The following is a 12,993-nucleotide window of genomic DNA, read 5'->3' as shown; positions in this document are numbered from 1 at the left end:
ATCTAAATGAGGACATTTGCAGGACTTGCTGGGCTTTACACATCCTCTCCACTGCTACAGGGTTCTGGTTAGTGACTTAACTCCAGGTTACTCCCCCACCCCAACTTGCTCAGATCTATTGCGTTAAATGCTGCCACGAACCCTCCTCTGTTTTGGTCTGTCTTCTTAAGCCCAGTACCATCACTGGATACCAATGACACATGGTGAGGAGAAAATGGTGTCACCCAGATTTGATTTGGAGACAAAGAGGTGAGAGAAAAAATAAGGCAGTAGGGAAGCAGCCAGTTTTAAGAGAGGCAGAGCAAGGGTGAAAGGAGAGGAAAAAATAGTTGTGAAACAAAAGACTGCAGTGCTTGGATATAGAAAAAAAAGAGGTTGAAACACAGAAACACATCCTGGGGGTCGGTACATAAAGTACTTAACGCATTCACTGGAAAACAGCACCTTCTTGTTTCTGGTGCCCAGAACTCTCTGTTAATTAAAGAGGTACCTGGAGTTCCAGGCCAGTGCGTAGGACTTGGCTTCTCAGGTTAAAGGGATTTTGCAAACAGTGCGTGTGTAAGGGTAATTAGTAACGCACAGCCAGCAAGCCCTTTGAACCATTTTGCCAGCTCTGTGCTTGACATCTCTTGGAACAAGGCACAACTGTAAGAAAAGAGAACCAATTTAAGATGTAACATCAAAAAATTAATCAGAGAAGGCAATTTGTGTACATTAGACCAGAGCTGTAGCTAGTAATCTCATCTAATCTACTTCCATGCCTATACTTCACTAATTGCCACGGTTATATAAGCAGATCTTATCAAAGATCCTTAATTATAGCAACCCCAGCAAGTGCTACACAGCAGAGCAGGGAGAAGGGTGAGGTCTTTGTAGCCATAGTCGCCATGTGGGTCTGGGGCAGGAGTGCGTCTGGTGCAAACTGGCTGTGGCTTTGTTTCATGTGTCAGAGCGACGCAGCCAGGCATGAAGGACCGTGCCACTGAGGGCACGGGGAAGGGCCCTCTCTGAGTCCTCGAGGTCACTCACAGTTGAATGCTGATCACCATCAGTGGTGTAAGGGCATTGCTTTGGTGCTGTGGGTGAAGGTAAAGCGAAGGTAGTCTGGTGTGAGGGGCAGTCAGTGGGGCAGGATGAATGGCAAGGAAGAGGAGAGGAGACGCTGAGTCGAAGAACAGTATTAGAGAAGTGGTGTTGCAGAGACTGCAGAGTGTGGTTGAGAGATTTGGTGTTTTATGGAAACTTTTCCTTGGGGAATTTTTGAGATCCAATCCCTGATTGGAAGCACTGCTGATTTGTTAACTGTTGCTATTAGAAAATGCCTTACAATTGAAAACCAGGACAATTAATAAAGCTGCAGGACTTTTCAAGTTCAACATGTTATTTGGTGTTGTGTTTAGCACTTTGGTCTGGCAAGCTGCTGTGAGGTCTGCAGTCAAAACCCTCATTATGCTTGTTCCTTCACATAACAGACCCGCTCTCCCTGCCCAGAAAAGCATACAAGCTAGACAAAAATGCCATCTTCCTCCCTTTACAGAGGAGGCACAGAAATCAGATGATTCTCCTAACAGCAAGATGGACAGGAGACATCTGGAGTCAGGGTAAGAATTTAGGAACAGCCTTGGTGGTTCAGATGGAGGGTTCACCAAGCGCAGTAGGATGGAGGTCTTACGTCCAGCCCCTCCACCTCCAAACAGTGCTGTGGAGGCATCTCTCTGCACTTGTGCTGCACTTGCTCCATCTCCTCACTCCCACATGAAGTGGCAGGATGTTTTAGCTGGCAGTGAGGGTGAAACACCCTGATGAGGGGTACAGACCTGGTCCCACGGCCTGGGGGGCAGAAACAGGAATGTTCTGCACACGGCTGTGAGCACTGGTGTATTTGTGGCCTCCCCTCATTCACGCCAAGAGGGAGACCTCAGCACACAAGTACATCCAGTGCCCAAGGCTGCAGCCTCACTTCTGGCTCCTCCAGAGCCACTTTTTGAGGCTTGAGTTTTTGCACCCCATCGTTGATGCGCTCCTTCTCTGTGTGCAAATCACTTGATTTCTCCCTGCTTTCTTTCGCCATAGCCCCCTAGCCCCCCTTGCTAGGCAGGGATATAAGTTTTGTTCAGGACATGTGCGAGACTGACCCTGAAGGAAAGTCAGTAGGCGGTAGTGGTACTGACCTGGCAGGAGAGCACTAAGACCATGAAGATGGTTTTCCCAAGGTGAGCCTCATCCCTTGCCCTCTGGCTGTGCCCTCTCCTTCGCTTTTCCCCAGATGTGGGCAACTCGGCAGCATCACTATGCTGTGGCCATGGGGAGGTGGTATCCCTGTTGTTCTCCAGAAAAAGAGGGAGAAAAATCTTTTTTCTTCCACTCTCAGTGCCTCTTGCTGTGAGGGTAATCTCGGCTCTCCCGTCTCAGACCTCCTTTCCCAGCCTTGTGAAGTGCTGCCCCAGGGCTGTTCCTGATCCACTTCGCCCCTGTCACACGCCCCAGGGGCCACAAGGATTGACTGGAAAGTAATCAAAGTCCATCTGACAGGCAAATGCAGCTGCTCCGTTGATGGAAATTTCTCTCTGTGTTGTTCTGGGCAGTTTGGATGGAGCACTTTGTGTGAGAAGCTGATCTCTTTGGACCCTTCGGAATACTCTTGGAAAACTTCTCCAGTTATTGCTTGCTTGCTGCTTCCCTTTGCAGCAGTCAGAGGAATGAGAGGACAGCAAGGCAGCGAAAGAAGAGTTTGGTGGAAACCTTGGCAAATTTGGAGGAGCTCCACCGGTCACACTGCTCTGTTCTGTGATGGGGAGCCCATCACAACAGTTGTGTCATCTGGCCTTGGCTGGAGCACCAGGGGCTCTCACAACTGCCTGGCTGTTGGAAGCAGTTCTCCGGGGTGAGGAGCTTGATGTGCAGCCGGAGCTTGCTGATAAGGCTACGGGGACCGATTCATACAAGTTCAGAGGCTGCGTCCAGCTCAGTGCGGGTGACTGTGTGCACGGAGGTGCCAGCAGGAGCGGTGAGACATCTGCAGGTCCTCCTGCCAGCAGCTGTCGCAGTGTGGTGGTGGAGCACAGGCTGGTGCAGGCTCTTCCCTGGCTGCGTGGTTATCAGGAGGGATGGGTCAGTCGGCATCAAAAGTGCTGAGAATCCCCTCCTTGTGTGGAGGAGGACGCACTGCCTTCTGGCAGGAGGCAGCAGATCACACACAGGGTGTGTGTGCCTGGCGAAAGAAAAGGCATATCCCTGGCAAAGAGGAAGAGCAGGGTGTGCATACATGAGCTGCCCTGTCTCCCCAGGTACACTCCCAGCCTCCAACTTCCTCCAGCTCAGGGGACCTCCTGAGCCTTTAGCGGTTCATCAGTTTAGTACCCCTTATTATATCTCTCCTCCAAGGACTTCTCTAGTGCTCCTTGAGCCCATGCAAGTTCTTTGCATGCGCTGTCCTCCGGAAAGCAGCTTGCAGATCTGCTGTCCCCATTGCATCATTTTGTTTGTTTTTAGCCTGGCTCCGGCTGGCTTCATTTGGTTATGGTTTCCTGATACAGCAGGAGCTTAGCTAACATCAGCTCAGCCACGGTGTGTGCAAGGGGCAGGTTTCCCTCCACCCCTCCCAGTGCTTATTTTGTTCCATCTCTCTCAGACTTGCCTGACTGCATGGTAAGCGGATTGAACTCTCTCAAATGGCCGGGTTAATAAGCTGAATCATTTTATCTTGCCATCAGAATTTGCAAGGGGAAATGAGGCTGCACTGCACAGATGGGAGCACAAGGCAGGAGGAGGGAGGGAAAGCAGGAAGAGTAGGGTAGAAGGAGGAAGACAGAGTGTAAGGCTTCTCCTTCTCTGTAGCAGCAAAGTTGTTCAGCTCAATCCCATCATGGGACTGTACCCTCACAGTGGAGCTTTTTATCAGCAAATATTAGACCTAAAAATAGCAGGTATTTCTGCCAGTGAAGCAGAGCAGGAATATCGGAGCAAACTGTTGTAGGTGGGGGGGAACCTCCTGCATGTTCTGCAGACTTTGCTGTCTGCAGTTGAACTCGTCTCACAGCTCCATGTTCACAAAAAAAAAAACAGGGACCATGCCAGATTTATCCTGAAATACATTTACAGAAGATGTTTTGTTAAGGAAAAGAGCCCAGTCATAACAGCCTGCAGAAAGGCAAGGCACAATACACCTACAGCAAGCTTCTTGCTGCTTCCCTGTGTCAGACAAACCTCCCACCAAAGCTGGAAGGAGTTCTCCTAGGACAGACGTGGATTAAGAAGCACAGGTGAACGGGCTGTTCCCATTACCTTGTGGCACTTATTCAATGGGGGCTCTACAGCTTTCCTGCATCACTGTGCCCTCTGGTCTAGTAAAGAAGTGGAGTGATGTGCAGTGATGGATACCTCCTGACAGCAGACTTTGCTTTCCACGAATCTCCCCTGAAATAATCCCCTGACTCCAAAGGGCCTTGGGGATGACCGGGTGAAAGCCGCTGTTCTAAATGATGGATGCAGAAGCTCCCGTGAGCCTTCATTTGCTTTGCTGGGGCTCCCTCCGGTGGCCTTCAGCTGGAAGGGCTCATCCAACGCGGCGCTGCAAATCCGTGGCAGAACTTGAGTTGGACATACTCTAGGGCAGCATTTCCCACCTTGACCCTGCTGACGGCATGAGGCGCTTGGGATGGGTGTCAAGGGGCTGGCAGAGCCCATCGCATGGCCTAGTGCAGGGCGGTGAGTGACCCCTGTGCTCCAGGGGCAGAAGAGTCACTCCAATGAGTTGGTGGTCCCCCAGGCTTCTGTCCTGCGAGCCTCAGCAGCCTGGGCAGGAGACCTGGGCTACCCCAGTATTCGCAGGTTAAGCATGCAATTCGCTCCTTTGGAGTCTGCCACACCTGCCTCTTCTGCGGTGTGGCCTCTCCCTGATGCGGCTGCAACGTGGGTCCTGCTGCCCTGTCCTCCTCTGGGACCCTCTCGGAGCAGCAGGGAGCCCCCGGCAATGCCCGGCACATGGGGGGAGCTTACGGTCCCAGCTCTCTGCTGTCGTGTGAAACAAGGCGCTGAGGGTTGTGCTGCCTGAGTACATAGATGCTGGGTGATGCTGAGGGAGCTTGATGTATCATTTGGGAGGTGTGAAGATCTTTGGGGGGATCGAAGATGACTGTGAGGGGACTCTAAGGTGGGATCCGCTTTGAGGGAGGGAAGGATAACTTGGGAAAGGTTGCCTGATCCTATACTGGCATGGAAGCGCTTAGGAAAGTGTTACCAGACCAGATGGAATTGTGAGGTGACATCTCTGGGGAAACTACTGGTACAAAGAGGAGTGGGACAGTTGTAAGGAGGCCCTGAGAAGGGATGGGTACGTGACACCTCAGGAGCTCATGGGAGGAAACCAGGAGCCCCTTGCCTTGTGTGGTGTGCCTGGCCTAAAAAGACTCTGGCGTGTAAGCTCTGCTTTCCCGGCTGCCCGCAGAGTCCTGTGGCAGCAGACAGCCCCTCCAGAGGCCAGTGGGCTGCAATGGAGCCTGCTTGCAACCCCTCTCACTTCCCCAGAGGGGAAGGCTGCGGTTTTGCCATGGAGTTTTGCTCAGCTCCCAGGGGTTCGCTCTGCCCTAAACGGCTGCACTGTCCAGGTATCTGCGGCTGTGGTGTGCTCATCCTGCCCTCACACAAATCCTTCCCCGACCTCAGCAAGAGGTGGGGACCGGCCCCGGTGGGGACCAGCCCCTGTCCGATGTGAATGCACAGGTACGTAACACGGATGGCAGACAAGTCTGCATGTGGGACTGCGTTTCTGGCCTTTGTCAGAAAGCCTTAGTTACCACAGGTGAAGAGGCAGAGGAGGAGATTCACCCTGCAAAAGCAATTGCGGTAGAAACTTGCCAGCGAGCAGGCTCTGAGTGGTAGCGTGACGTGCAGCCCGAGCCCAATCTGCCATTTCTCCACTGCCACCATCACCCTTCAGAGGGCAGGTAAGCTGCCACGGGTCTGCTGACCCATGCTGAAATCAGGCTCTGCTCTCTGCATCACATAGGTGCCTTGGAAAATTTTACCCACGCCCAAGCTGCTTATTTTCAAAGCAAGAAGCTCTAATCCTGTGAAAATATTATTTTCCAATTATGGCTTGCAGAATGGCTGATGCAGATCTAATCGATCTGTTTAGTCAGTCCTGTGAAAGCTCAAGCATCAAAGCTGCTGGCTTTGACGCAGCTGAAGAGCTGAGTTGCCTCGTGTGAATTCTTCTCGTTGTTGTTTTAGCCCTTAATTTCAGGGCACTAACTGCAACAACAGACGACTTTTTGCTACCACCTGACTAAGGAACTGATGAGGCTTAGAAAAAAAGGTCAGTGTTCTTAATGCTAGGTTATTTGCTATCTTAAAGCATTTCCCTGGAGCTTAGCAAGAAATAAATGTTCACAACATCCAGCAGAACTGTTTTTTTTTCAGAGCAGGGGCCAAGATCGATAGTATTTACAGTGCTAGTTTTAGCACTGTAAAGTAGCTCTAGCTGAAATAACACTAGTTCAGTAAGAAACACCAGGGGATGTAAATCTGCTGCAGGAAACCTACGCAACACTGGCTAGCTGTTGAAATGTCCTTCGGGTGTAGCACAGCCAAGGTCCTGGAAAGGACCTGCCTTCCTCATCTGGATTAGCAAAAGACAAAGGGAGTTTCCCAGGAGCCCAGTTTTAGCTTTAGTTTTCAGAGCTGAGCAATACTGAATGCTGGAGTAATACTAGACATCTATTCTCCCACAAGATGAAAATCTATTTAAAACAACCATAGCAAGGGCATTAATTGCTGCTGACTTTGTTGGTACGAGGTAGTGAGAGAGCTGGAAGGTGACAGTGTCATGAAGAGCGACCCTGAGCTCTGCTAGGACAGGGCAGCTGAAGCCACAGCTCAGTAGCTTGGCAACTGGCGTGAGGCTACTCAGGCATTTAGCTGGTGCTAAATTAAAGAGGCTCCCCTGTCCCTTTGCTGATGCTGCTGAAAGGTTTTTTTCCACTGCGCCTCCTGTCACTCGGAGCAGCTTTTCTGTAGCCCCTGGCACTCATTAGGCTCACGTTTACGCTGCTGATTTCAGTTCTCCAGCCCATATTGCCTCTTGTTGTATTGAACGGCTAAAAGCCTCCCTGTGGACCTGGCGGAGGAGCCTGGGCAGCTGCTGGCAGTGGGCTGCCAGCTGCAAAGGGACCTGGGGGTCCCTCGCTGCAGCTCCCCCCGACAGCAGACACCCTCCGCCTGATCTCAGAGAGACTGCAAAGATGGGCCAGGAGGACACTGCAGCGGTCAGAAGACTTTTACAGCCATCTCAATGAGCTGGTCTCCCAGGGCACTGTTATTTTCCAGATCTCATCTACCACAAAAAAAAAAAAAGGCCTGAATTGTATTCCTTTACTCTCCTTAACAAAACAAGAGGTAAAATTACTGCTCATACTTGAAGATGCACTTAGATTGGAGGGATTCTGCAAGAAGGGCCTCCCAGGCTCCATCTGACTCCTTGGCTCTGCCTGGGACCCCTCCGTGGGCCTGACACACCTCTAGGGAAGAGGTTATTCTCCAGGGGTTGCAAGTGGCTGGCTGTAACCCAACCTGACATGGGACATTTGAAATTATTTGAAAACGGCTGAATTGTTGGCCCAAGAAGTGCACACACTTGCCACGGTTTTTGAAAGAACACTGTGAAAAAAGTTCTTTTGAAGCAAGTGGCGTTTGCGGTGTGTAATCAGGGTGTTCACCACCTGGAAATGGAAGATGTGGGCGGCATCTCCAGGAGATGAAGACGGATTGCTGGTCTACCTTTGTAATTAAAAGTGACCACTTTCGTCTTTGCAATGGCTGAGTGGCAGCAGATACCCATCCAAGACACTCTTTTCCACACACGCTCTCTCTGCTCTTTGTCTCTCTCAACAAATCGGCAGCTACAATGAGCACCCTAAGGCAAGATACATGGCACTTCAATCAGAATGCCAATGCCTACAAAAGAGCCTGCTTGTTATTTTCCCCATATAAACTGCTTTCCTAAGCAGTTGTCTTCACTGGAATGTCATGGGAATTTTGCGTACTGTGTTTCTAGACCAGAAGTGGTTTTAAAGTCACAGCTGCAAAAAATGTCCTGTTAGCATTGCTTGGTTATTGAGCAGGTATATTGATGGAGGCTCATTAACAGCTGCTGTTGATTTACACATTCTACTAAATAGCTGGATTAACAAGGTCAAATCATACAGCTGTCATTCTTCACTCTCTTTTGATGTGGTAGATACTGTGCGTCTGGTCCTGAGCACTCTTACAGTCCAGCTAAAGGTTGGGGAAGAAAAAGAAATTGCTGCTTAGTTCATCTTTCCTGGTGATTCCCCATCCTCAGTCTATCTCTAACTGCGACCAGAGGAGCACAGAGTGCCGTCTCCAGCACCTATCACTGGGTGGTGGTGAAGCAGGCTTGCAAATATGGCTCTGTGATTAGGGGGCTGATGGTGTGCCAGTCCCTCTTCCAGCATGTAAGAAAGGCAGGTATTGCTTTTGCAGAGGAGAAAAACCGTTTCCGTCAGAGGTGACATGATAAGGGAATGACTAAGACAAAGAGGCTCCAGCAAAGGCTTGTAGAACATCTCTTATCACACAGACAACCGGACAAACTGATTCCTCCTGGATTAGTGTCTAGAAGGGTAGTCAAACATTTAGCCAGGGCTAATGACATTGAGCAATCTTTTACCAAAAAGGAAAGAAATAAACTCGTCAGATAATCCCTTTAGGTGTAGCATAAAGAGAAGTAAACAGGGACAGGACATGCGGGAAGAATTTTAGGCGCCTCGGACAGACTGTGAACCCTGGAGTACCTAACCAATGGGAAACAGGGGAGGGAAAAATTCGGCCGGGATTAGGGAATAAAAAGGTGTGTTTCAAGAACTGGAAGTGTGCCTACTTGCTAGGTCACCCGCTCTTGCAAGAACGTAAATAAAAATGTGCTTCACAGAGGATTCTGCCTGAGCCTATTTCATTCGGACTGAAACTTGTTTCTCACAAGCACCAAGTCATAGAATCATAGAATGGTTTAGGTTGGAAGGGACTTTTAAGATCATCTAGTTCCAACCCCCGTGCCATGGGCAGGGACACCTCCCACTAGACCAGGTTACTTAAAGCCCCATCCAGCCTGGCCTTGAACACGTCCACAGCTTCCCTGGGCAACCTGTTCCAGTGTCTCACCACCCTCATAGTGAAAAATTTCTTCCTAATATCTAATTTAAATCTACCCTCTTTCAGTTTGAAGCCATTACCCCTCATCCCATCACTACCTGCCCTTGTAAAAAGTCCCTCCCCGTCTCTCCTGTAGGCCCCCTTCAGGTACTGGAAGGCCTCCCCGGGGCCTTCTCTTCTCCAGGCTGAACAACCCCAACTCTCTCAGCCTGTCCTCAGAGGAGAGGTGCTCCAGCCCTCTCATCATCTTTGTGGCCCTCCTCTGGACTTGCTACAACAGGTCCACGTCCTTCTTATGTTGGGGGCTCCAGAGCTGGAGTCCCTGGGGCATTGCCCTAAAGTGCACTCCTTGCCTGTAGACAGTAGAAGTCCTATGCAGCAATAAAGACCTGATGGGCTGCAGGGAGGTCCCCTCCCATCTCTACCCTCTTCATGCAAAGGCATAATGCTGGATGTAGTGTGGGATGTGTGTGATGCTTCTGGACTTCGTGCAAAGGTGCATGCGAGAGAACAGGAGCCTCTCTGGCCGTGGGTGTAGTAGCCATGCTAAGAGAGCTGAGGAGAGCTCAAACTACACATTTCAGCTCTGGATTTTGTACAACGTAGGGCCTTTAGACTGAGGGTCATATAACATGGCTTTGCTCTGCTTCCTTTCGCAGTTGGAAGGGCTTGACTTTGGCTGTTTGGGCCAGGGAAATGCACTCAACTTGAGAAGTAAGCATGCAGGAGCAAGTTAAAACCAGTGCTTAACTCCAAAGACTGCTGTTGTCTGGAGGATAATAAACTAAAGAGGTGTGAAACTAGGCAGCAGCACGTGTGAAACCTCATCTCTTTCCTTTGCACCTTCTTTTGTTTTACTGATAACACCACCACTTCCCTCCTCTTGCTTATCTGTGCCATAGGCCAGGCATTAGAAGAATATGGCACATTGCCTGAGAGGGCTGCTTGGGAAAATCTGGTTGTCTGTGGCCCAGAATGAGCTGGAAGATGAACACTTTGAAAATCAGAACCTGGTCTAAGGATGAAAATGAAAGCTAAGCTCGTTTGAAAATGAGCATTTATGTCTGTCCCTTATGTAGAGAATAATATTGATAGAGCAAGCTGATGGGATAGATGAGATTCCTGACTAAGTCAGGTCATTTTGTCGGCAGTTTGGGCATTGGTGCTCTTCAGAGGTTCAAAAAAGTCTTTTACATGCTACTGGGAATGGTAACAACGACTCTGCTCAACCTCTTTTAGAGCTGCACTAAGTGTCAGACCCTATGAGTGCTTTGTAAAGGAAAAGCCAACTCTGCAGTGTGGTAACCTATGGGAATAGATGCTAAATGGATGTAGAGCATATTGTGATCTCAACCGAAGACTGCACTTTGCTTCTGATATGCTGTGAACACACTGGAAAAATTGCCTGCGCTACAGTTTATGGAGATAAAAAAGCACTTGCCAGCTGCGGTAAGCCATGGAGCAGCCATGTCAAAACCCTTGCAATAACATTCACTGAAGAAGGGCAGGCTTTTTTCAGGGCGACGTCTCTTCTGCTTTGTATGAAGACATTTATTACATGGCGTTACAAGAGCTGCACTTTTACTTACATGGCCTGAGATTCTCAGGCACTGGGAATCCCAAAGGGAGGGCAGCAGTTTGCAGGAAGGCTGTCCTCGTTTTCTCAAGGATATACACCAATCTTTTTTCGTGCTTTTATTGATTATAGCAGGTATTCTCTTTGCTGATTGTTTATTTCTTCAACTAAGCTGGATCCTTGTGAGTCAAGATAACCCAGCCCCCTGGATCAGGGCAGGGGATTGAAATGAAGTGACAACCGCAGCAGTGCACAGTGGCTGAAGGACTGTCCCGTTCACAGTTGCAGCCTCTTGAAACTCTTCGTCTTCAGAAACAAAAGAACCCCCCAAATTCCAGAAGAAGGTAGGGCAAGAGAGGAGGAGTAGAGTGCACAGGGACTGGCACTAGTGATGGCTGGTGTTAGTGGCGGGGGTTGGAAGAGCAGGGGGAAGGGTGCTGTGTGCCAGGCTGAGTTGTGAGGCTCTTGGGAATGCTTTTCCCATCAGGAAACATCCCTTTGCCCTCTGTGGATGCTTTCTTTACACCCCTTCTGGGGGGAGCACAGTACTGTGGCTACAGTACTGTAGACACCGTGGTCGTGCCTAGTTCCCCTTTTTCCCCTTCCACGGTAATTAGTACCAATGTCTGAATGTCTCCTTCCAGGTAAAACCTTCCCAGCTGGGAAGTAGTGCCCATCCTAGAGAGGAGCAGAGCTGATGGAGCCCCCAGGACCACATTTTGTTACCACAGGGAAGATTTAGTGTCTGTCCTCTTTCTCTCGTACCTCTTCGCCTCAGGTCATCCCTATGTTGGGAGCCAGCTTCCAACATAGGCTGGGACACTGAAGGAGGATGGCCACAGCGGGGCCATAAAAGCAGTCAGAGCTTCACACCCTTCAGAGGATGACGGCCTGCTTTCTGCTGGGGCGTTGTGAAAAGCAAGCAGTTCTTTGGAAGTGACAACTCTTTTAGGTACTGTGGAACAGGGCTGTAAAGGAGCACAGGCCCAGAGGAAGACTGAACAGCATTGACAGAAAATTTTAATCACTCATCAGCACAGAAATACACAGACGTATCCCAGTGAATAAAACTGGGGAGTCAGAGGGGAGAGCCCAACAGGGCTTCGAAGTGAGAAAGGAAGGTTGGAGGCACTCAGTTGGTGGCAAAACAGTGCGTAGCACTAGAAGAGTGTCACTTCTCAGGCAGCTCAGTGAGGCTGTAGAGCATTCCTCTTGTCATGCAGTAGGTGGAGAAAGAACACCAAGCTTTGGGCAGTATTACTTAGTGCATATTTTTATCTGCTCATCTGCCTGAATGCTCTGGGAAGCCTCCAGAACCGCTCTCTTACATTCACAGCTGCTCATGAAGTGCATTACTTAAACATTTATAACTGAGAGCATCCTCAGTGGGTCACTGAAAAGCTCCTCTGTGATGTGCAGGTCATGGTGTCACCCTTGTAAGTGAGAAATGTTGTGCAAAGACTTCTGTGTTTGTACGCTGTGAGTTTAGATTTGGGGCCCCGCACTTAAAAATGATTGCTCTAAATTTCCCTCCTACTATTGCACCCACAGCTGCAACTTCCCTCCTGTGCACTGCTCTTCCCAGCTGTGACATACAAAATTCCTTTCTTTCTTTTACTCAACAGCTGCAGCGGGGATTTTTCTGTTTGCTTCTTTTCCCTCACTGTTTTTAGTCACCTGGCTATGACCTTTTGACAAAATGCATAAAGCACCTAGGGAGAAAAAAAAAGAAAGGAAACAGAGGGCTTGGTTTTGACTGGAGATGCTGCGACAGTCTGTATCATTTAACCTTAATTATACACAGCAGAGCCACGGTCATTGGTGCTGCATCAGCTATCTGAAGTCTCATCCCATCTGCTGTGCCTGAGCGTAACGCTTTCCTGTGGGTTAAAATCCGGGAAATGTGATGCTCTTCAGCTTGATTATCCCTTAGTTTGCAGTCCTTTCCCCAGGAGTGTGCTCCAGTCCCCAGCCTGTGTGCTCTATTTACCTTGCAAGATCATAAGAGACATCGTGGGGACGGCTGGCTCATACCGACTCCTTCCCCTCCGACTCCTTCCCCTCCTCCGGTGATGCAAAGGCAGCCTTAACCCTGCGGTGCGTAACAGCTGAGAACTGCTGAGAGCGGGCCCTTGGCATCGTCAGTGCGCGCACACAGTGACGCACGCAGAGCCGGTCTCAGCATTTTGTTGGCCAGCCTATCGTGCTAATCTTTTTGCCGCTAACCTCCACCACCCTCGTACTAA

This window comes from Rissa tridactyla, chromosome 1 (genome assembly GCF_028500815.1).
Source record: "Rissa tridactyla isolate bRisTri1 chromosome 1, bRisTri1.patW.cur.20221130, whole genome shotgun sequence".
Classification (NCBI taxonomy): domain Eukaryota; kingdom Metazoa; phylum Chordata; class Aves; order Charadriiformes; family Laridae; genus Rissa; species Rissa tridactyla.
Note: the sequence above shows the minus strand (reverse complement) of the source record.